The 24,074-nt window shown below is 51.1% G+C and overlaps 9 non-coding genes across 9 annotated transcripts; 4 read left to right on the top strand and 5 right to left on the bottom strand.

The window, feature by feature from the left end:
• The first annotated feature begins 2,743 nt into the window (after positions 1-2,743).
• Positions 2,744-2,815, top strand: TRNAD-GUC (transfer RNA aspartic acid (anticodon GUC)). Its single transcript has one exon. It is a non-coding gene; the product is annotated as a tRNA-Asp (tRNA).
• A 1,081-nt stretch (positions 2,816-3,896) lies between these two features.
• TRNAE-CUC (transfer RNA glutamic acid (anticodon CUC)) lies at positions 3,897-3,968 on the top strand. Its single transcript has one exon. It is a non-coding gene; the product is annotated as a tRNA-Glu (tRNA).
• A 660-nt stretch (positions 3,969-4,628) lies between these two features.
• Positions 4,629-4,699, bottom strand: TRNAG-GCC (transfer RNA glycine (anticodon GCC)). Its single transcript has one exon. It is a non-coding gene; the product is annotated as a tRNA-Gly (tRNA).
• A 1,145-nt stretch (positions 4,700-5,844) lies between these two features.
• Positions 5,845-5,916, top strand: TRNAD-GUC (transfer RNA aspartic acid (anticodon GUC)). Its single transcript has one exon. It is a non-coding gene; the product is annotated as a tRNA-Asp (tRNA).
• Positions 5,917-9,288: 3,372 nt separating this feature from the next.
• Positions 9,289-9,371, bottom strand: TRNAL-CAG (transfer RNA leucine (anticodon CAG)). The gene has a single exon. It is a non-coding gene; the product is annotated as a tRNA-Leu (tRNA).
• Positions 9,372-12,549: 3,178 nt separating this feature from the next.
• TRNAG-UCC (transfer RNA glycine (anticodon UCC)) lies at positions 12,550-12,621 on the bottom strand. The gene has a single exon. It is a non-coding gene; the product is annotated as a tRNA-Gly (tRNA).
• Positions 12,622-17,362: 4,741 nt separating this feature from the next.
• Positions 17,363-17,433, bottom strand: TRNAG-GCC (transfer RNA glycine (anticodon GCC)). The gene has a single exon. It is a non-coding gene; the product is annotated as a tRNA-Gly (tRNA).
• Positions 17,434-22,243: 4,810 nt separating this feature from the next.
• TRNAG-UCC (transfer RNA glycine (anticodon UCC)) lies at positions 22,244-22,315 on the bottom strand. The gene has a single exon. It is a non-coding gene; the product is annotated as a tRNA-Gly (tRNA).
• A 573-nt stretch (positions 22,316-22,888) lies between these two features.
• On the top strand, positions 22,889-22,960 carry TRNAD-GUC (transfer RNA aspartic acid (anticodon GUC)). The gene has a single exon. It is a non-coding gene; the product is annotated as a tRNA-Asp (tRNA).
• Positions 22,961-24,074: the final 1,114 nt, after the last annotated feature.

Raw genomic sequence — 24,074 nt, 5'->3', positions numbered from 1 at the left:
CTCTGGGATTGGGGGCAGGGGAGGTTGTTATAGAATGAAAGGTGGAGACTCAGCTGCATACACTCACACCAGATTTGCTGTCCTGGTCGGTCTCCTGTGTCTGATGGCTTTCTCTGGTGACACCAGCAAGTGTCTCTGCCATCTGGGACAGTGGAGACTACTTTGGATGAGCAGAGACAGGCTCTAGACCTTTGTGACTCTGCCCATTCATCTCCAAGACTCTTGCTTCTGCCTACATGCTCTAGAGGTTAAGTCACATGTCCTATAAGTCACATGTCCTGTAAGTCCTGTAGTCCTGTAAGACTTACAGTGATGTAGTCTCAAGTATCATGTAGCCTTGTTTAGGCAACTCTAGTGTTGTTGCATGGGTGGTTCAGTGATAGAATTCTCTCCTGCCATGCGGGGGGTGGGGGGGTGCGTGGGGTGGGGTAGGGGGGTGGTTCAATTCCCAGCCCTTGTAGATTGTCATGGTTTTTGCCCCTGCTGTTGGCATATCCCATTACCCAAATATTTCTAATTCCTTTGCCGTGGAGCTTGTTAGCGAGCAAAAATCAAACCACCATCCACTGCAAGGAAGCAAAAGATGTTTATTTACGAATTCAAATCCGGGCCGAGAGGTGACTGTCAGCAGTCCACCGGCTCGACCCTGAACAAGGCTCAAACCACACAATTTATAGGATTTTAGAATACATTTTGGGTGGGGAATATGCAAAACTAGAATTTTATCACACACTCAATAGCATTTTACAGAAAACGTAGGATCCAATCATTTCAGACATTGCAATACCATAAGCAGCCTATAAGAATTGTCTAATTTCAAGCCTTTATGCAAAATAGGGTCACCACACTTTATCGTTGTCAGCTAAGACCACCTGGCTATCAGCTCCCTCGACCTTGAGCAAGTGGTTGGGTTTCAAGGACTTGGTTAGGCTAGCTATTCTCTTTAAGACAAACAACAGGTGGCTTACATCTTGGTGTGTGGGTTTTGTCTAGCCCCCCTTTTTTACAAGAATTTTCCACTGAAGGCAGAAAAGCAACTATACTTACAACTCATGCTTAAAATTTTACTTAAAGCAATTCTGGAGTTACTGCTTCTAACAGAGCTGAGCTCCCAAGGCTGGAGGAATGAAGGTGAGCTGGAGAGTTCGATACAGGGATGAGGGCAGGAAGTCAGCCCTTGCCCAGTGAGCTTGTGGCAAAATGTGCCAAAGACCTGAAGGGAACATGGAGCGAAGAGGGCTCCCCAGGTAGGAGGGGGCACTGGGCAGGGTTGGGGACTGCTTGGTTTGGACAGATCTGGGCACAGCCTTGACAAAAAGGCTAGTGGGGGTTGCTAGGTGGAGGCACACCTGGTAGAGCACAGTTACCCTCCAAGGGCTGGGGTTAGAGCCCTCAGTCCCCAACCATAGGGGGAGCAAGCTTCACAAGCAGTAGTGTTTTTCTTTTTCTTTTTAAAAAATATTTATTTATTTGTTTATTCCCCTTTGTTGCCCTTGTTGTTCTATTGTTGTAGATACTATTGTTAGGACAGAGACAAATGGAAAGAGGAGGGGAAGACAGAGAGGAGGAGAGAAAGATAGACACCTGCAGACCTGTGAAGGGGCTCTGCTGCAGGTGGGGAGCTGAGGGCTCCAACGGGGATCTTTACGCATGTCCTTGTGCTTTGTGCCACGTGCTAAGCTTAACCCGTGCGAGCCATAGTGTTTTTCTTTCTCTCTTCCTATCTCCCCTTCCCTCTCCATTTCTATCTTAATTCAATAAATAAGAATATATAAATAGGGAGTCGGGTGGTAGCACAGTGGGTTAAGCGCATGTGGTGCAAAGGCATAAGGATCCCAATTTGAGCCTCCAGCTCCCCACCTGCAGGGAAGTCTCTTCACAGGCCGTGAAGCAGGTCTGCAGGTGTCTTTCTCTTCCCCTCTCTGCCTTCCCCATCTCTCTTCATTTCTCTCTGTCCTATCCAACAAAGATGACATCAGTAACTACAACAAAAAAACAACAAGGGCAACAAAAGGGGAAATAAGTAAATATGTAAATATTTACATTTAAATATATATAAGGGAAATATATAATATTAATAATATATTATATATTACTTATATATAATATATAAATAAGGGAAAGCAGAAAGAAAGAAAGGAAACAATGAAGAAATAAAGACTAGGTGGCAGAGAGGAGGGGTCAGGACGCCTAACAGCAGACTATTGGTAGATCCCTAGAGATTCAAACCCAGGAAGCACACAGTAAATTCCGCGAAGCCTAACCACCACTAAACGATCAGGAAACACAAAAAGCTCTATTCTACCAGGCTCCCTGTCATTTCCTCCACAACTCTCTTACCCGTCCTTAGTATTTTCCATCCTACTTTGCAAATGACCCCTCTTATAGCCCGGATTCGTATAATACACAGTCTCCCGCAGAGGAGTGCCCGGAGGGCAACGGATCTTCCTGGGGTGCAAGGTCTGGGAAGAAGGTCTGGGGAGCCCCTTTAGCAATTCGGGAAGCGCTTGGCAGAGGCCGTGGTTACTGAGAGGAAAGCGCGGGTCCGTCTGAAAACTGTGACGCCCCAGATGCTGGACCCCTGCGAGGTTGGTGCTAGGACAATCTTACCGACTCCCCCGGGTGTATGTTACACATAGTCTTAGCTGTGGTGGTGCTGGGGATCCGTGAGGTTCCACCGGGGCCCTGTACAGCCAGAGAATCCAACCAGGAGGAAATGAGTGTCAACAACATTCCCGTCATTTCCTCGTTAGTATAGTGGTAAGTATCCCCGCCTGTCACGCGGGAGACCGGGGTTCGATTCCCCGACGGGGAGATTTCAATTGTCTTTTTTTAAATTATTAATCTCAGGTACCATAGGTGCATTATAACCTCCTGTCTTGTTTGGTCGCTGCTTCTCAACAAGCCTGCTGTCTGCGGGAGGAGAAACAGTGCGACTCTTTCTTCTTTCTTTCTTCCTTCCTTTTTCGCTTTGTAACGCAAGTGACAGTGCTATCGCAGAGCTGCTGATGGGTCGCTCTAGGTGCAGAGTTGGGACGCCAGCCAGATGAAAGGGGTTTGCCCAAGTTTCCTGAGGGGGTGGATGCATAGACTAGGGGGTGCAGTGGGATGTGTGAGGAGGCTCAGGGACTGTCCCTTGCCCTCTCTGGTCCACTGGAGGTTAGGATCCAACCGCTACAGTCAGAGAACCGCACAGAGAAGCTGCTTGCCGACAGTGTGGGCCTGACGAAGACAGATTCTGGTGACATTTCCTCTGATGCGTTTCGCCAGTCGCTGGGCACTGTGGGTTGGGGGGGGGGGGGCGAATCTAAGATGGGAGCTAGACTGAGGTTGCAGAGAGGCGACAAAAGTGAAAGGAAACCAGGAAGGGAACGAAAAGCGATCACGGCCTGCTGCCTTAAGCTGAGAATACCGGCGTCCTAGGTGGAGTAAGAAAGAGGAAAGGACAAAGCTGCCAAAAGCAAGATTCAAACCAACACCGACAGGAGAGATGCGACGAGAGCTAATGCCATCTAGAGCGCTCGGCCATCTGGGTGCTCAGCACCAGTGAGCTCGCGGGCGCATCCAGATCGAGATCCCGCCCCTCTCGCTCGCTCTTACAGGGTCTTCTCGCGAGAGCCTCCAGGCACCCGCGCCCCCTCAGCCCTGACAGACTCTGAGCTCTCGGGTCGGCTGTCCCGAGCCAGCGCACAGCTTTTGGGGCGTTGGACCGTGGGGCTCCCCTCAGGCGGGGCACACGCTGGGCTACGTGTGGCCTGCGGAGCCGCCTCGGTGTGAGCGGACTGACCGTCAGGGGGTTGCCACGCAGAAGGGGAGCGAGTTTGGGGTGCGTGGAGAAGAGTCGCCTTGGGGTGCGGTGAGGTGGTGTGAGGATGCGCAGGTGTGTTACTCGGTGCTCCCTGGTGGTCTAGTGGTTAGGATTCGGCGCTCTCACCGCCGCGGCCCGGGTTCGATTCCCGGTCAGGGAAGGTGTGTTTTTACTTACTGCCAGGACTCCCAAGGCCTTTGGGGGGCTATTCTTGTCCCTTGCACACCTTCCTCACGCGCCTAACCTACACGCTCTTTGTCATTTGTGTGATATCCCTCTGTGTCACTGCTGTCTGCTGGGTCCTCCCTCCCCCACACCGTGTGGCCTTCACGGACCGCCGCACTGCAGTCGGGCGCCTCAGAGTTGGCGGGTCCTGGGGACTGGTGAGCAGTGTGGGCTGGGGAAGCTGACATTCCCCGCGTCCCCTCCTGCATGTCGCCCCATCTCTGATCTGCTGCCCCGAGTCATGGTCCCTGCGCGGAAGCCCCAGGGACATGTCCTGGTGGGGTGCAGGGCCCCAGGTGAAGGCGGTGAAGGGGTGCTGGGTGCTGGCTGGGAGCCAAGTCGAGCTTGGCGGGAGCCTGAGTGGAGCCCCTGTTCCCCTCCTGGGAGCTGTAGGGGAAGGGTGTGCAGTGGTGCACGCCCCTTGGGCACTCGGGGTGAGTGAGGTCCCCTGCTTTGCAAGGGAAAAATCGAGGGGGAAGACAGGATGGCCTTGTCCTCTCAGGGGTGGGCTTTGTGGAGGTGACAGTATAGGAGCACAAGTGGCCGGGAGGAGGCCCTGAACTGAGAGGAAGAAGGGTCAAAATGAGTCCTGCTGTGCATGAGCCGGGAATCGAACCCGGGCCTCCCGCGTGGCAGGCGAGAATTCTACCACTGAACCACCCATGCGACGGTATCCTCATTATTCCGCTCACCATACACCACGGTATTCTCACACTACCTCATCCACACCACGCACACGGGGGTGGGAATCGTCCGCCCCTAGGCCAGGTTCCCTCGGCCCTGTGACAACAGCGGGACTGCCGCTTCCTCTCTCTCCCCGTGCAGAGATCGCTCAGCGCGCCTGCACCGAGCAATCGGGGCTCGGGAAAGGTGTCACCTTAGTCTTTGGCTCACGTTGCTCTGCGGACACTGCGCCTGCGGCCGCGAGGGGCTGTGTGTGACGGCTCAGCGGGTGCCCTCCTCTCCCGGGTCCCAATTTCTATATTTTATTTCCTTCTCTATTTATTCTTTAAAGGAGGACCCTCGTAAAGGGCGACTGAGCCCGTCCCTCAGGTGCTGCTCAGACATCCAGGGAGGCACCTGGTGGGGTTTCCTCCTGCGAGGACTAGGGGTCGCGGGACCTGAGCGGTTAGTCCACCGCACCCCCAGCCCCTCACGCCGCCTCTCTCGCGTCCCGGGCCGCAGTCTCCCGCTTGCTGAGTCCTCGCAGCCAGTGTCCTTCAGTGCGGCTCTCTCTCTCTCTCTCTCTCTCTCTCTCTCTCTCTCTCTCTCTCTCTGTCTCTCTCTCTGCCCCTCTCTCCCTCCATCCTTCTGTCTGCAGAGACCCCTCCTGGTGCTGCTGGGGCTCCGACCTGCGGCGCAGGGCACCCCTTGTGATCGAGGAGCGCAGGGTAGAGGCTTGGAGAGCGACTGTGTGAGCAGCAGGTGCCCTCGGCCCGGGACCTGGGGGTCTGGGGAGGCTTGGGGGCAGCAGCCGCAGGCTGCCACGCGGGACGGTGCGGCCACCCAGCGGGGTCCGTCTCCTGCTGAGTCCCCCGCAGAGGAGCGGTGGTGCCCCTGGTGGTTAGTGAATCTGGGTGCGGACCCCGGGGGCTGGGGAGACCCTTTGGCCGCGAGGGCGGCACTTGGCAGCGGCCGTGGCTGACGCGGGAGGGAAGCGCGGATCCGCCTGCAAACAGTGACGGCGGTGACGCGGGGGCCCGGCGGGCTTGGTGCCCCTGTATGTGTTGGGCTGTGGCCTGGGTGTGTCACCCTCTGTCCCGGCGGTCTTTGTAAGCCAGTAGGAGGCGAAGAGGACAAGACTAACGTCGTCCTCGTTAGTATAGTGGTGAGTATCCCCGCCTGTCACGCGGGAGACCGGGGTTCAATTCCCCGACGGGGAGGATAATTTTTCTTTTAATCGTGGTGTCTACCGGCAGACCTTTTGCCTGGGAACTCAGTCCTGTCATGTCACTTGCTGGAAGTGGGGTGCGAGAATTTGGGGCGTGGGCCTTCAGGGTCGTGGGGAGCTAGAGGGAAAGTACTGTCTCTTGTTGCAGGTGTATTCGCCCAGCAGGTGAAGGGGAGGTGAGATGTGGGTGTGGAAAGTTCCCATCAAGAAACTGTGGGGCGGTGTGGACTTTGGGAAGTATTGAGGTTGAGTGAGAGGCGAGGCGGGGGAGTGAATAGTGAGTTTCCTGGTGGTCTAATAGGCAGGATTCACATTCTCACCATCTGCCCTGGGTTCAATTCCTGGTCAGGGAAAGTGATGCTTTCATTCCCACTCCTTAAGAGTGACTTTTACTCAGTATGAGTGTGTGTGTGTGTGTGTGTGTGTGTGTGTTTAGGGGGGTGCCTCAGTGGAGTAGGGAGCAGTAGGCAGCATGCCAGAGTGTGATGTGAACCTACCATTGCCCAGCACTACAAAGCTCTGCAGAGCCCCACACTATCCCATACAGCCACTAGGACCTAACTCCAGGGTTCAGGTGTTTGGGGTGGTGTGGAGGGGCTGGGTGTTGATGTGAGACTGAGTCATCTGGAAACCAGTGTCTCCCAGATATGGGTCATCCTGTTAATGTGCGCTCCCTTTCGTGGCAAATGGAAGAACAGCAACTGAAGTGGTAGCGAGAAGTGTGTGTTGTGTGGGGGGGGGGCACTGTTGTTGAGTTTGCATCTTTGTCCCTTGGGCTGATGTGTTGATGAATAATGCAGTCTAGAAAATTGAACAAGGGGGTGGGGGTAGGTAGCATAATGGTTATGCAAAGAGACTCTCATGCCTGAGGCTCCAAAGTCCCGGCTTCAGTTTCCTTGCACCACCATAAGCCAGAGCTGAGTTGGAAAAAAGGCAGGAAGGAAGGCAGGAAGGAAGGAAGGAAGATAATTGAACAAGGAGGCATAGCACAGGGGCAGAACATTTTACTGTAGAAGATTGAATACTGGAGGCCAGGTGGGGGCACACCTGGTTGAGTACCCATGATACAGTGCGCAAGGACCCAGGTTGGAGCCCCTGGTCTCCACTTGCAGGGGGAATGCTTCACAAGTGGTGAAGCAGTGCTGTAGGTGTCTCTCTTTCCCTATCCCTCTCTATCACTCCCTTCCCTCTTAATTTCTGACTGTTTCTATTCAACAAATACATAAAGATAAAAAAGAAAGAAATGTCAGTACATTAAAAAAAAGAAAAGAAAATTAAACACTCATTAAAATCCAGCAAATAAAGTAGATTTCTTACAATGAGAGGGAACCAAAATGACCAGAACATCTCACAGCTTGGCATTAGGTGTTGCTTCTGAGTGGCATGTGACCCCTGGACCTGAGACATGAACCTCTGTGTCCTCATAAGCTAGCTAATTTCCCAGGCAGAGAAGGTTCTTATTACTTACTTATATTTTGTCCTGTTATACATCTAGGGGCGATGACACAGGGACCTCAGGGGGAGCTGAATATACCAGCCCCATTTCACCTGCACATTCTGTTATATATAAAATTTTTTTTCTCCCAGGGTTATTGCTGGGGCTCAGTCCCTACACCACAAATGCAATGCTCCTGGAGGCCATTTCTTTCCCTTTTGTTGCCCTTGTTGTTGTGGTTCTTCTTATTGTTGTTATTGATGTCACTGTTGTTGGATAGGGCAGAGAGAAATGGAGGGAGGAGGGGAAGACAGAAAGGGGGAGAGAAAGATAGACACCTGCAGACCTGCTTCACTGCTAGTGAGTCGACCCACCTATAGGTGAGGGGCCGGGGACTCACACCGGGATCCTTACACCAGTCTTTGCTCTTCATGCCATGTGTGCTTAACCCACTGCGCTACTTCCAGACACCCTTGTTTTCTTTTAATTGGAAATTTAATGGTTTACTGTAAAATACAATAATTTATACATATGTGACATTTCTCTGTTTCCTCTTTTTAAGTTTTTAATTTTTATTTCTGTTTTGTGCATTTGTTTTTTGTTTTGTTCTTTGCTTCCAAGGTTATTGCTGGTCTCTGTGACTGCACTAATGTTCCACTGTTCCTGGAGGCCATTTTTTCCCCATTTTGCTGCCCTTGCTGTTGTTGGGTAGGATAGAGAAGAGGGGAAGACAGAGTGGGAGAGAGAAAGATAGACACCTACACATCTGCTGCACCACTAGTGCCAGTGAAGTGAACCCCCTGCAGTTGTGGAGCTAGGCTCCTTTGTTCTACTCCAGGAGGTGTCAGTCTCACATCTCACATCCAGTAAACCCTTAGCTGCCCAGCATTAGGACTTAGGTCCCCATCCTCCCCTCAAGGCCTTTCCCTTCCCCCTTCTGAGTCCCTGAATGAACCACAGTCCACAGTGGAGTCACAGTGCAGGTTCCTCAGGCCAGTCTGTGAGCAGGCTCACCCGGCATCACTTTCTCCTTCTGGCTCAGGTCTGTTGTCTTTCACTAAGAGCCCAGGACCTCCAGACATGGCCTCTCCCGGGACCAGGGAGCTGCGCCCAACACAGCCAGGACTTGCCTGTGGATGAAGGGCTAGTCCTCATGCAGGTGTAGGGCAGTTTATTAACGGGTCCTCTGTGCTGGTGATGTGATGGCTGGTCTCTGTGTCCTTCCCCCAGGGCTCCTCAACCACGGTACCATGACATGCAGCTTTGTCAACTCGCATTGCTGTCAGCCTGGGAGACCCACGGAGCACCCATGGACAGTACTAGTACTGAGAGGCTGAGATCTCTCCCTGAGAAGGGGAAGGTGCATTGCTTTAGAAGCCAGGGGTTCAAAAAAAAAAGAGCCAGGGGTTCCTAGGCTGACCCCTTCCTCTCCTCCCTCAACACACAGTCCCCAAACCCCAGGTCTCAGAGCTGTGACCTGGTGTTTCCCAGGAGGATGAGGGCAAAACAGGATGGGGAAAGGTGCTCTCTGAATATCTTTTTCTTCTTTTTAGTTTTACTTATTTATTTGCCTCCAGGGTTATTGCGGGAGCTTGGTGCCTGGACTACCAGTCCACTGCTCCTGGGGACTATTGTGCTTGTTTTAGTTGTTACTGGATTGGACAGAGAGAAATGGAGAGAGGCAGATACAAAGATAAGCCTACAGACCTCCTGCAGGTGGGGAGCAGGGGGCTGGAAGCTGGCTCTTTATGCTTGTCCTTTCTCTTTGAGCTAAACCCTCACTGCTATCGCCAGATTCCCCCTCTGAGGGTCTAAACACCAGGCCATAGGAAGTCCTGAAGGGAGTGTAGATGTTAGGTCTGAGGTTTAAGTGAGAATGTGGTAGTACAAGACTGCTAGATGAGTGGAGGGATTGCAAAAGGGGAACTGTGTCAGGAGTGGGATTCGAACCCACGCCTCCAGAGGAGACTGCGACCTGAACGCAGCGCCTTAGACCGCTCGGCCATCCTGACACCATTGCTTCTGATTGCTGTCATTGACCTGAGGATCCTTCTCCAATTCTCCAGCATCACATCCTGTCACACACAGCACACTGAGTCTTAAGCATCCAGGCAGGTCTCAGATATGCCCCAGTTGGGAATCAGCACTTTCACAAAGCTTAGTACCCCACCTTCCTTCCTTTTCACTGGAGGTGGAGGTGGGTTGGGTGAACTCATCCTTCTGAGAAGTCCATTTTCTTTCTTTCATTTAAAGGGATCTTCATAAGTTGACGGGGTGGGTGATAAGAATTTTCATGACTGAGGCTCTGATGTCCCAGGATCAACACCTTGTGGTCAGGTCAAATGAACAATTTAATTAAATAAGTAAATATATCTTAATGAAAGATAATGAGAGTGGGATGTTAGGATTATATTTCTGTCCTGGTTTGAGCCCCTGGCTCCCTACCTGCAGGGGCTCCCTACCTACCTCCACAAGAGGTGAAGCAGGTCTGCAGGTGTCCCAACTTTCTCTCCCCCCTCTGTCTTCCCCTCCTCTCTCCTTTTCTCTCTGTCCTCTCCAACAATGACAACCTCAATAACAACAATAATAACTACAACAATAAAACTGGAAAAACAACCAAAACGGAATAAATAAATAAATATTAAGAATAAATAAATATAATGAATACAATAAAGGATTATATTTCTGTTAAATGTGAAACTCTCTCCCTCATTAAAGTCAAACCAACAACATAATTGGGTTTTTTTGTTTGTTAGTTTGTTTTTATGAGAGAAAATTTAAGAGGATCAAAAGGAGCAGAACACTTCATAGCTCTGGTATTAGGTGGTACGGGTGAGTGGCCCAGTGACCCCTGGGATGTAAGGCATGCACTGCTGTGTCCTCATAAGTTAGTTAATTCCCCAGGCAAATACAGTCCTCTTTTTCTTTTTCTTTAAATATTTTATTTATTTATTCCCTTTTGTTGCCCTTGTTGTTTTATTGTTGTAGTGATTATTGTCATCGTTGTTGGATAGGACAGAGAGAAATGGAGAGAGGAGGGGAAGACAGAGATGGGGAGAGAAAGACAAGACACCGGCAGATCTGCTTCACCTCCTGTGAAGTGATCCTCCCCCCCGCCAGCAGGTGGGGTGCCGAGGGCTCCAACCAGGATCCTGATGCCCGTCCTTGAGCTTAGCGCCACCTGTACTTAACCCACTGCTCTACAGCCTGACTCCCAGTACTTTTTTTCTGTCACATATTGGGGGCAGTGACATGGGTATCAGGAGGTGATGAGTGGTCTGTGAGGTGGCGCAGTGGATAAAGCATCAGACTCTCAATCATGAGGTCCTGAGTTCAATCTCGGGCAGTACATGTACCACAGTGATGTCTGGCTCTTTCTCTCTCCTATGTTTCTCATTAATAAATAAATTAAAAAAAAATTTTTTTAAAGGAGGAGGTGAATATGCCAGCCACATTTTGCTTGCACTTTCTGGACTTTTTTTTTTTTCCCATATAGAGGGAATTAACAGTTTACAGTCAACAATAAAATTCTGTAGTTTGTATATATGTAATATTTATCAGTTTTCCTCATATACCCCCTAGGTCCTCCTATGCCATCATATTGCAGGACCTAAACACTATCACCCACCCCAGGGTCTTTAACTTTGGTGCAATACACCAAGCCCAGTCCAAGTCCTGCATGGTGTTTTCCCTTCTGTTCTTATTTTTTCAGCTTCTCTCGCTGAGTGAGATCAACCCATATTCAGCCTTCTCTTTCTGACTTATCTCACTTAACATGATTCCTTCAATCTGTATCTAAGATGGGGTGAAGGAAGTGAAAGCACTATTTTTAATAGCTGAGTAGTATTTCATTGTGTATATATACCACAACTTGCTCAGCCACTCATCTGGTGTTGACACCTGGGTTGCTTCCAGGTTTTGGCTATTACAGATTGTGCTGCTATCAACATAGGTCTACATAGATCTTTTTGGATGGTTCCTTAGGATATATCCCCAGGAGAGGAATTGCAGGATCATAGGGTAGTTCCACTTCTAGCCTTGTGAGGGTTCTCCCAACTCTTCTACACAGATATTGAATCAATTTACACTCCCACCAGCACTGCTGGAGGCTTCCTTTGTCCCCACATCCTCTCTAGCATTTGATGTTACTACCTTTCTGATGTATGACATTCTCACAGGGGTAAAGTATTAATAATAAAAAGATCTCACTGTAGGGAGTTAGGCTGTAGCACAGGTGGCACTAAGCTCAAGGACCAGTGTCAAGATTTCGGTTCTAGCCCCCGGCTCCCCCCTTACAGGGATGTTGCTTCACAGGCTGTGAAGCAGGTCTGCAGGTATCTGTCTTTCTTTCCCCATCTCTGTCTTCCCCTCCTCTCTCCATTTCTCTCTGTCCTTTCCAACAACAAAAACATCAATAGCAACAAAAATAATAGCTACAACAATAAAAACAACAAGGGCAACAAAAGGGAAAAGAAGTTAAAAAATAAATATTTTAAAAAAAGATCTCACTGTTGTCTTTACTTACACTTGTCTATGCATGACTATGCATGACTTCAAGCCTTTTTTTTTTTGTCATGTTTGTTGGCCTTCTGGATCTCTTCTTTGGTGAATAATCTATTCATAATCCCTCTCCCTCTCCCGGAAACTGTGCAAAACATTGTATGCAAGCAATGCTGGCAGATGCTGCAAAAAGTATTAAAAGATGCTTGTAACTGTGCTTAGGTGTTCAGTCCTTAGGTAGGTAGGTCCTGCAAGAGTTTTGCCTGGGCTGGACCCTCAGCTGAGTAGGCTTAAATAAAATTCATACTCAACCACCTTACTTGGTGTGGAGTATTGTGATTTCTGTGTGGAGAATTCTATCCCATTACAACAGCTCAAGGATACTTTACAGTCAAGATCAACCCATATTCACCCTTCTCTTTCTGACTTATCTCACTTAACATGATTTGGGGATGAGAAAAAGCTAATGCAAGGCGAGTTGGGGGGGAAGGAAGACACAAGAGGTGGGGTGGGGAGGAAGTGCTGCCAAAAGGTAGTAAGGAAGGAGGTGGCTGTCAGAGAGGTGAGGATGGGATGAGTTAGTTTAAGTTAGACTGGGGGAGTAACACTTCAAGGGTGTGTGCCCAAGCTCCTGTGATGCAGATGTTGAGACTATTTCTGAAGGTGTTAGAAGACAAAAGGCAACAGTAATGCGTTGGCCGGGAATCGAACCCGGGTCAACTGCTTGGAAGGCAGCTATGCTCACCACTATACCACCAACGCCTCCAGCAACCCTCTGAGATTCACGCATTGTAGTTCGGATGCCACGTCCAGCCCTGTGCCTCCATAAGCTCTGAGTTCAGGGTGCAGTCCGGACTCCAGGGGAAACTCACCACTCTCTGGTCAAAGCTCTGTGTATATGTTCCCTGAGTCAGAGCTGAGTGCTGCTGCAGCCCACTTCCACACCTGCAGCACCCCCAAAGGTCGCCCCACTGCCTACTCTGGCTCCCCCATCTCTGTGCCTGCTCATTTGCCCTGGAACTATACGTCCTCCAAACCCCCAAAACTGCTTCCCATCTCCACTGCGAGAGAGAGGGCTACCACCCAGAGGGAGGTAATTCCTGGGTGTGTCCCCCCAGGAACGTGAAAGTCTGAGAATAGCAGGGGGGAGACGGGGATCCATCCGGAGGGCAGCTGCAGGGCGACCACACTGTGTTCCCAGGGCTGCGGCCACCTGCCTGCTCTCGGGTCTGTCCGGGTCAGAGAGCTGAACAGTTTTCACAGGGGGGAAGGCGGGTGCGGGGCGGGCAGTGTAGACTCCAGAAAGAAGATGGAGCAGGATGACGAAAGCCCCTCTATTGGAAGCTTTCCTGTTCTTTATCCCTCTGGGAGAATCGACCCAGGATCATTTGAGGGGCAGAAAATGGAAGGACTGGCTTCTGTAATTGCCTCTCGCTGGACATGGGCGTTGACAGGTGGGTGCACACTCGCAGTCTGTTTCTGTGTTTCCCTAGTGGTGCATGGAGGGCTCTGGAGAGGTAGGGTTCCAGGAAATATTGGTGAGGTCATCTGCTCACGGAAGTCAGGTTGGCATGCTCCTTTCTAATCTTATCCTTTCATCTGTAACGTTTTGAGGGTGATTATCTCCTAAAATCGGTCCAATGAGTAAATGACAGGCCAGGCGTAAGTTACTCAGCCTGATGCAAAGGTTGTGCAAAGCCGAATATTAATTATGATGATAAAATGCGGTTTAGCCAATGAAAGACTCAAGGCTACGAATTATAGAACTGCTGAGCGAGCACTTTCTTGGGTCCCGCGTCCCCAGAGCCCTGATATGTGCCACTAAAATGGGATTAGAGGAGGGGTGGGGGCATAGCCCGAAAATGACAAGGGCAAGTGACGGTGGAGGGCGTGGTCAGTAATGAACGGAGTGGGGTTAATGGGCGGGGCAATCTGTGGTTGGGTTTGATTTTCACTGGATGGGGGCGTGATCGGCGGGGCAGGCGTGGGCAGTAGTGACCGAGGCCCGGAACCACCAGGGGCTTTGTCAGAAGTGTATGGGATGTGTTACCTGAGCGTGATCAGCATTGGATTGGGGCCTCCTTTAGTGACAGGTTGGACAGTACCCCGTGTCCACTTCTGCTTCCCTCCTTATTGCCCTTAGTACTTATGGTTTTTGGACATGCTGTGTGTTTTTCTTGAATCCACAAGCATGTAAACACTTTGGGGTTTTGCCTCTTTTTCTCACTGAGGAATTCACAGAGGTTACAATATTACCTGGAGCCTATTATAAATATTTGATTAAAACCGTATATACCTGTACACCCAAGGTCACAGCAACATCATTCACAATTCACAATACCTAAGCCACAGAAGCAACAGTTCAGCGGATTGGCCAAATGTAGCCTGTCCTTATAGTGAAGTATTATTTATTTTTTAATATTTTATTTATCCATTTCCCCTTTTGTTGCCCTTGTTTTTTTGTTGTTGTTGTTGTTGTTGTAGTTATCATTGTTGTTGTTATTAATGTCGTCATTGTTAGGGCAGAGAGAAATGGAGAGAGAGAAAGGGAAGACATAGAGGGGGAGAGAAAGATAGACACCTACAGACCTGCTTCACCACTTGTGAAGTGACTCCCCTGCGGGAAGTGAGCCAAGGGCTCCAACCCGGATCCTTAAGGATCCTTATGCTGGTTTTTGTCCTTTGCGCCACGTGAGCTTAACCTGCTGCGCTACCGCCAATTCCTTGAAGTATTATTATTTTTTAATTTAATGAAGTAATTAATTTATTTATTCCCCTTTGTTGCCCTTGTTGTTTTATTGTTGTAGTAATTAGTGTTGTTGTCGTTGTTGAATAGGACAGAGAGAAATGGAGAGAGGAGAAGAAGTCAGAGAGGGGGAGAGAAAGATAGACACCTGCAGACCTGCTTCACCACCTGTGAGATGACTCCCCTCAGGTGGGGAGCCAGGGTCTCGAACTGGGATTTTTAAGCCAGTCCTTGCGCTTTGTCACTGGCGCTTAACTAGCTGTGCTACCACCTGACTCCCTCAGTATTATTGTTTTATTAAATACTTATTAATGAGAGAGAGGATGGGAGAGAGAGAACCAGTGCATCACTGTGTCACATCCAATGCCAGGGATTGAATTCAGGACCTCATTGGAGAGTTTCATGTTTCATCCACTGTGCCACCTCCAGGGTCACACAATCTATATTATTCAGTCTAAGTGAGTAAGGAATTCAGCCTCCTATTACAACATGGATGGCATTTGGAGACATTTTGCTAAGTGAAGTAAGCCAGATACAGAAAAAAAGTAGTTCAAGCCTGGGTGGTAGCACAGCAGGTTAAGCACACATGGTGCCAAGCTCAAGCACCCCAGTTGGAGCCCCCAGCTCTCCACCTGCAGGGGTAGAGGGGGTGGGGGTGGGGGAGGGTGCCACTTCACAAGCTGTGAAGCAGGTCTGCAGGTGTCTATCTTTCTTGCCCCCTCTCTGTCTTCCCCTCCCCTCTCGATTGCTCTCTGTCCTATGCAATAACAACAATAACAATCCTAACAAGGACAACAAAATCAGGAAAAATGGCCTCCAGGAGCAGTGGATTCATAGTGCACTGGCACAGAGCCCTAGTGATAACCCTGGAGGCAAAACAAAAACAAACAAAAAAAGAAAAGAAAAATGGTTTCAGTTAATTCTTATTTATCTATTTATAACTATTATTAATCAAAGCACTGATCTGTTCTAGTTTAAGGTGATGCCTGGGACTGAACTTGGGTCCTCAAAGCTACATGCATAACCACAATACTATCTCCCTGGCCTTTAACAAAATTATTGGGGGTCAGGTGGTCGCTCAGTGGGTTAAGCCTACATGGCGTGAAGCGTAAGGACCCGCTCAGGGATCCTGATTGGAGCACCTAAGCCCCACCAGCAGTGGGGTCACTTCACAGTGAAATAGGTCTGCAGGTGTCTGTCTTTCTCTCCCTTTCTCTGTCTTCCCCTCCTTTCTCGATTTCTGTATGTCTTATCCAACAACAGTGACAACAACAACAATGACAACAATAATAACAACAATGACAAGGATGGGCAACAAGGGGGAAAATAGTCTCCAGCAGCAGAGTATTCCTACTGCAGCCACCGAGACCCAGTAATACCCTGGAGTCAATATATATATATTCTACCTTCTCCTTCTCCTCCTCCTCCTCCTCTTCTCCTTCTCCTTCTCCTTCTCCTTCTCCTTCTCCTTCTTCTTCTTTTAACCAGAGCAGTGCTCAGCCCTGCTTATGGTGGTGCAGGGGATTGTACCTGGGCCTTTCAGCCTTAGGCATGAGAGTCTCTTTGCATAACTATTATGCCACCTACCCCCACCCATTTTCTACTTTTTCAAATGCATATTTTAAAATATTATGTTTACCTATTTATTAGGTAGACTGAAAGCAAAAGGGAAGTGGGAGGTAGAGACAGACAGAGAGACACATGTAGCATTTCTTCATCCCTTGAGAAGCACACTGGAACATATGTGCTCAACCAGGTCCATCGAGGACCCTCCCAGTCCCCCTTTGGATTTTTTTTTTTTTTTTTTTTTTTTTTTTTTTTACCAGAGCACTGTTTCATCTCTAGCTTAAGGTGGTATGGGAGATTGAACCTGGGACTTTGTAGACTCAGGCATGAGTGTCTCTTTGGATAACCATTATGCTATCTACCTGGGTTGCATTGGATCGACCTTCTCGTTGTGCATCCCGTGAGTACCCATTCATTGGGAAAACTGAGGATACTTCCTAGCCGACTGAATCCACATGGATCCCAGTCACTTTCAAAGCCAGCAACAAGCAGCTCCTGACAGCTTTGCAGGTTTGATTCCTGGTCAGGGAAGAAGTATTTTTACTTACTGCCAGGACTCCCAAGGCCTTTGGGGGCTATTCCTTGTCCCTTGCACACCTTCCTCACGCGCCTAACCTACACGCTCTTTGTCATTTGTGTGATATCCCTCTGTGTCACTGCTGTCTGCTGGGTCCTCCCTCCCCCACACCGTGTGGCCTTCACGGACCGCCGCACTGCAGTCGGGCGCCTCAGAGTTGGCGGGTCCTGGGGACTGGTGAGCAGTGTGGGCTGGGGAAGCTGACATTCCCCGCGTCCCCTCCTGCATGTCGCCCCATCTCTGATCTGCTGCCCCGAGTCATGGTCCCTGCGCGGAAGCCCCAGGGACATGTCCTGGTGGGGTGCAGGGCCCCAGGTGAAGGCGGTGAAGGGGTGCTGGGTGCTGGCTGGGAGCCAAGTCGAGCTTGGCGGGAGCCTGAGTGGAGCCCCTGTTCCCCTCCTGGGAGCTGTAGGGGAAGGGTGTGCAGTGGTGCACGCCCCTTGGGCACTCGGGGTGAGTGAGGTCCCCTGCTTTGCAAGGGAAAAATCGAGGGGGAAGACAGGATGGCCTTGTCCTCTCAGGGGTGGGCTTTGTGGAGGTGACAGTATAGGAGCACAAGTGGCCGGGAGGAGGCCCTGAACTGAGAGGAAGAAGGGTCAAAATGAGTCCTGCTGTGCATGAGCCGGGAATCGAACCCGGGCCTCCCGCGTGGCAGGCGAGAATTCTACCACTGAACCACCCATGCGACGGTATCCTCATTATTCCGCTCACCATACACCACGGTATTCTCACACTACCTCATCCACACCACGCACACGGGGGTGGGAATCGTCCGCCCCTAGGCCAGGTTCCCTCGGCCCTGTGACAACAGCGGGACTGCCGCTTCCTCTCTCTCCCCGTGCAGAGATCGCTCAGCGCGCCTGCACCGAGCAATCGGGGCTCGGGAAAGGTGTCACCTTAGTCTTTGGCTCACGTTGCTCTGCGGACACTGCGCCTGCGGCCGCGAGGGGCTGTGTGTGACGGCTCAGCGGGTGCCCTAATCTCCCGGGTCCCAATTTCTATATTTTATTTCCTTCTCTATTTATTCTTTAAAGGAGGACCCTCGTAAAGGGCGACTGAGCCCGTCCCTCAGGTGCTGCTCAGACATCCAGGGAGGCACCTGGTGGAGTTTCCTCCTGCGAGGACTCGGGGTCGCGGGACCTGAGCGGTTAGTCCACCGCACCCCCAGCCCCTCACGCCGCCTCTCCCGCATCCCGGGCCGCAGTCTCCCGCTTGCTGAGTCCTCGCAGTCAGTGCCCTTCAGTGCGGCTCTCTCTCTCTCTCTCTCTCTCTCTCTCTCTCTCTCTCTCTCTCTCTCTCTCTCTCCCTCTCCCTCTCCCTCTCCCTCTCTCTCTCTTTCTCCCTCTCTCTCAGTTTCTTCCTCTCTCTCTTTCTCTCTCCCTCTTTGTCCCTCTCTCTCTTCTTTCTCTCTCTCTCTTTCTCTCTCTCTCTCCCTTTCTCTCTCCCTTTCTCTCTCTCTCTCTCTCTCTCTCCACGTCTCTCTCTCTGCCCCTCTCTCCCTCCCTCCTTCTGTCTGCAGAGACCCCTCCTGGTGCTGCTGAGTCTCCGACCTGCGGCGCAGGGCACCCCTTGTGATCGAGGAGCGCAGGGTAGAGGCTTGGAGAGCGACTGTGTGAGCAGCAGGTGCCCTCGACCCCGGACCTGGAGGTCTGGGGCTGCTTGGTGGCAGCATCCGCAGGCTGCCACGCGGGAAGGTGCGGCCACCCATCGGGGTCCGTCTCCCGCTGAGTCCCCCGCAGAGGAGCGGTGGTGCCCCTGGTGGTTAGTGTATCTGGGGTGCGGACCCCAGGGGCTGGGGAGCCTCTTTGGCGGCGAGGGCGGCACTTGGCAGCGGCCATGGCTGACGCGGGAGGGAAGCGCGGATCCGCCTGCAAACAGTGACAGCGGTGATGCTGGGTCCCCCGGGATTGGTGCCCATGTGTATGTCGGGTTGGCGCCCCGGGTGTGTCACCTTCTGGCCCCACTGTGGGGGGGCCCTGTATCGGCGGTGTTTGTGAGCCAGCGGGAGGCACAGAGGATAGAGAACTACTTGGTTTTCTTTAGTATAGTGATGAGTATCGCTGCCTGTCATGAAGGAGACCAGGGTTCAAGTCCCTGGTGGGGAGGATAGTCTTTCTTTTAATCGTGGTGTCTACAGGCAGACCTTTTGTCTGGGAACTCTGTCTGGTCATGTCACTTACTGGATGTGGGGTGCCAGATTTTGGGGGTGGGCCTTCAGGGTCGTGGGGAGCTGGCGGGAAGGTGCTGTCTCTTGTTGCAGGTATTTTCATCCAAATGCGGGCGGAGGAGAGATGTGGATGTGGAAAGTTTCCATCGAGAAACTATGGGGTGCGTGGACTTTTGGGATTGAGGTGGAGTGAGAGGCGGGGAGTGAATAGTGAGTTTCCTGGTGGTCTAGTGGTCAGGATTCACATTCTCACCATCTGCCCCGGGTTCAATTTCAATTCCTGGTCAGGGAAAGTGATGCTTTCATTCCCACTCCTTGAAGAGTGACTTTTACTCAGTATGAGTGTGTGTGTTTGTGTGTGTGTGTGTGTGTGTGTGTGTGTGTGTGATAATATTCACTACACTGGCTAACTACTCCCAGGGAAACTAAGTGTGTGTGTGTGTGTGTGTGTGTGTGTGTGTGTGTGTGTGTGTGTGTGTGTGTTTAGGGGGGTGTATCTGTGGAGCAGGGAGCAGTAGGCAGTATGCCAGAAGTGTGATGTGAACCTACCTTTGCCCAGCACTGCAAAGCTCTGCAGAGCCTGGCACTATCCCGAATAGCCACTAGGACCCAACTCCAGGGTTCAGGTGTTTGGCGTGGTGTGGGGGGGCTGGGTGTCAGATGTGAGACTGAGTCATCTGGAAAGCCATGACTCCCAGATGTGGATCATCCTGTTAATGTGGGCTCCCTTTCGTGGCAAATGGAAGAACAGCAACTGAAGTGGTAGCGAGAAGTGTGTGTTGGGGGTGGGGGGCACTGTTGTTGAGTTTGCATCTTTGTCCCCTGGGCTGATGTGTTGATGAATAATGCAGTCTAGAAAATTAAACAAGGGGGTGGGGGTAGGTAGCATAATGGTTATGCAAAGAGACTCTCATGCCTGAGGCTCCAAAGTCCCAGCTTCAGTTTCCTTGCACCACCATAAGCCAGAGCTGAGCAGGAAGGAAGGAAGGCAGGAAGATAATTGAACAAGGAGGCATAACTCAGGGGCAGAACATTTTACTGTAGAAGATTGAATACTGGAGGCCAGGTGGGGGCACACCTGGTTGAGTACCCATGATACAGTGCGCAAGGACCCAGGTTGGAGCCCCTGGTCTCCACTTGCAGGGGGAATGCTTCACAAGTGGTGAAGCAGTGCTGTAGGTGTCTCTCTTTCCCTATCCCTCTCTATTACTCCCTTCCCTCTTAATTTCTGACTGTTTCCATTCAACAAATAAATAAAGATAAAAAAGAAAGAAATGCAGAAGTTGAAAATCAAGATCAGAAAAACAAACAAACAAACAAACAAACAAAAAACACAAGTAGAACCTGAAATGGAATTGGCTGATCCATATTGCACCAAATTAAAACACTCTGGGGTGGGTGGGTGGGTGGGGAGAATACAGGTCCAAGAAGGATGACAGAGGACCTAGTGGGGGTTGTATTGTTATATGGGAAACTGGGGAATGTTGTGCATGTACAAACTATTGTATTTACTGTTGAATGTACACCATTAATTCCCCCAAAAAGAAATTAAAAGAAAAAAAGAAATGTCAGTACATTAAAAAAAAATTGAACACTCATTAAAATCCAGCAAATAAAGTAGATTTCTTACAATGAGAAGGAACCAAAATGACCAGAACATCTCACAACTTGGCATTAGGTGTTGCCACTGAGTGGCCCTGTGACCCCTGGACCTGAGGCATGAACCTCTGTGTCCTCATAAGCTAGCTAATTCCCCAGGCAGAGAAGGTTCTTATTATTTACCTATTTTTTCCTGTTACACATCTGGGGGCACTGACACAGGGGCCTCAGGGGGAGCTGAATATACCAGCCCCATTTCAGAGGCACTTTCTATTTTACCGTTTTGTTTGTTGTTTGTTGTTTGTTTGTTTGTTTTTGTCTCCAGGGTTATTGCTGGGGCTTGATCCCTACACCACAAATTCAATGCTCCTGGAGGCCATTTTTTCCCCCTTTTGTTGCCCTTGTTGTTGTGGTTCATCTTATTGTTGTTACTGATGTCATTGTTGTTGGATAGGACAGAGAGAAATGGAGAGAGGAGGGGAAGACAGAAAGGGGGAGAGAAAGATAGACACCTGCAGACCTGCTTCACTGATAGTGAAGTGACCCACCTACAGTTGAGGGGCCATAGACTCAAACTGGGATCCTTACACCAGTCCTTGTGCTTCGTGCCATGTGCGCTTAAGCCGCTGCCCTACCGCCCGATCCCCTTGTTTTTTCTTAATTGGAAGTTTAATGGTTTACAGTCTACAGTAAAATACAATAATTTATACATATGTGACATTTCTCTGTTTTCTCTTTTAAGTTTTTAAATTTTATTTCTGTTTTTTTCATTTGTTTGTTTGTTTTGTTTTTTTGCTTCCAAGGTTATCGCTGGGTCTCAGTGCCTGCACTAATGTTCCACTGTTCCTGGAGGCCATTTTTTTTCCATTTTGCTGCCCTTACTGTTGTTGAGTAGGACAGAGAAATGGAGAGATGAGGGGAAGACAGAGTGGGGGAGAGAAAGATAGACACCTACAGATCTGCTTCACAGATAGTGCCAGTGAAGTGAAGGCTCTGCAGTTGTGGAGCCAGGGTCCTTTGTTCTACTCTCCTAAAAAAAAAAAAAAAAAATTGGTGGGAGTGATGGGTGGTGGCACACCTGGTTGAGCATACATATTATAATGCGCAAGGACCCAGGCTCAACCCCTGGTCCCCAACTGCAGGAGGAAAGTTTCTCAAGTGGTAAAGCAGTGTTGCAGGTGTGTTCTCTATCTCTCCCTCCCTATCACCTCTTTCCATCTCAGTTTCTGGCTGTCTTTCTCAAAGAAATTTAGATAAAAAATTAATTTAAAAAATGGATGGGATCTTGATATGGGGTTGCCTTAAATTTGTATATAGTGCAATATAAATTTGTATATAGTGCAATATATAAAATTCATACTCAACCACCTTACTTGGTGTGGAGTATTGTGATTTCTGTGTGGAGAATTCTATCCCATTACAAGAGCTCAGTGATACTTTGAGGACAAGGACAGTTAGAGATCAACCCATATTCACCCTTCTCTTTCTGACTTATATCACTTAACATGATTTGGGGATGAGAAAAAGCAGGAGCAAGGCGGGTACCAGGGAGGGGAGTTCGGGGAGAAGGAAGAGACAAGAGGTGGGGTGAGGAGGAAGTGCTGCCAAAAGGTGGTAAGGAAGGAGGTGGCTGTCAGAGAGGTGAGGATGGGATGAGTTAGTTTAAGCTCCTGTGATGCAGATGTTGAGACTATTTCTGAAGGTGTTAGAAGACAAAAGGCAACAGTAATGCGTTGGCCGGGAATCGAACCCGGGTCAACTGCTTGGAAGGCAGCTATGCTCACCACTATACCACCAACGCCTCCAGCAACCCTCTGAGATTCACGCATTGTAGTTCGGATGCCACGTCCAGCCCTGTGCCTCCATAAGCTCTGAGTTCAGGGTGCAGTCCGGACTCCAGGGGAGACTCACCACTCTCTGGTCAAAGTCGATGTATATGTCCCCTGAGTCAGAGCTGAGTGCTGCTGCAGCCCACTTCCACACCTGCAGCACCCCCAAAGGTCGCCCCACTACCTACTCTGGCTCCCCCATCTCTGTGCCTGCTCATTTTGCCTTGGAGCTATACGTCCTCCAAACTCCCCAAACTGCTTCCCATCTCCACTGCGAGAGAGAGGGCTACCACCCAGAGGGAGGTAATTCCTGGGTGTGTCCCCCCAGGGACGTGAAGGTCTGAGAATAGCAGGGAGGAGACGGGGATCCATCCGGAGGGCAGCTGCAGGGCGACCACACTGTGTTCCCAGGGCTGCGGCCACCTGCCTGCTCTCGGGTCTGTCCGGGTCAGAGAGCTGAACAGTTTTCACAGGGGGGAAGGCGGGTGCGGGGCGGGCAGTGTAGATTCCAGAAAGAAGAGGGAGCAGGATTGTGGATAACCTAGTCCTCGTTAGTATAGTGGTGAGTATCCCCGCCTGTCACGCGGGAGACCGGGGTTCGATTCCCCGACGGGGAGGTGCCTGAAGTTTTGGACTCCTCAGTCATGCCTCCTCCTGTTTCTAAACCGTCCACCCGCTTCGTTCCTGAGATACTTATTGTCCTTTGGGGTTCCGGGGGATCGGGCGGCCTGGGGTGCAGACAGGTGTCCAGGACCCGGGAGGCTCCCAGGGTGATGGCGGTGGAGACAGCGGTCCGGAGCGATGGACCATCCACCCAGCTGCGGGGCAACTCTGCGGGAGGCGGAGGGAGGTGGGTTCCTGCTCAGGCAGCTGGTCGGGGCCCCTCTTTCTGCTCTGCCCCACGACCCACAACCCACACCCATCCCCGCCCCCGGCCGGTTGGGGCCCCCGCGAGGTCACTGCTCGGCCTCCACAGTCCCCGCGTGCGGCCACCCCTGGGCGTCCTCCCACCCCCGCGACTTGGGGGCAGACGGGGTCCCCCCAGAGGCTGTGTGCGGGAGGGGGGGGGGGCGGGGCGCAGCGTCTGCTGGGCCGCTGGGGGGGCGTCCCCACCCTCAGACCCGTGACCCCCGGACAAGTCCACTTTCTGCCGGTCCGCCCCTTCGGTGCTGTCTATCTTACAGCGGCGTCGGTGCGGAGCCCCGTCGGTTTTTCTGTGGTTTTCGGGGGACGTAGCAAACCAAGAGTTCCTGCCAGCCATCGCCGACCCCAGGCAGCGGTGCAGGTGAAGCGAGCGCTGGAGTCGGGGTCTGCGGAGTCTGTGGGGTCTGTCCGGGGGACCGGGAGACGCAGACCGTGGCGGGGTTTGGCGCGGGTGGGATAGGGGTGAGCAGAGCCGCCTTTCTGGCCGTTGACGCGGCTTCGATTCCCGGCCAACGCCGTGAGTTTTGCGGAGAACCCGGACTCTGGTGACCTGGGCAATGGCAGCTAGACTCTAGCCCCCTCTGCGGCGGTGTCCCCGCACCCTCTGGCCTGTGGACTCCGGAGATCGCCGGCGTCCCTTCGCGTCCCGGCCGGCCTACCCGCCTCTCCCTCTCGCACAGACAGCTCGGACAGCGCGACGCAGCAGGAGCAGCACGAGCAGCACGAGCACCCCGCAGGCGTCATTTTTGTATGGGGTCATTTGTTTGTTTTTCTGTTGTTGTTGCAGAATTTTTTTCTTTAAATCTT

Source organism: Erinaceus europaeus, chromosome 9 (assembly GCF_950295315.1).
Source record: "Erinaceus europaeus chromosome 9, mEriEur2.1, whole genome shotgun sequence".
Lineage (NCBI taxonomy): Eukaryota > Metazoa > Chordata > Mammalia > Eulipotyphla > Erinaceidae > Erinaceus > Erinaceus europaeus.
This window is presented reverse-complemented; position numbering and strand designations above follow the sequence as displayed.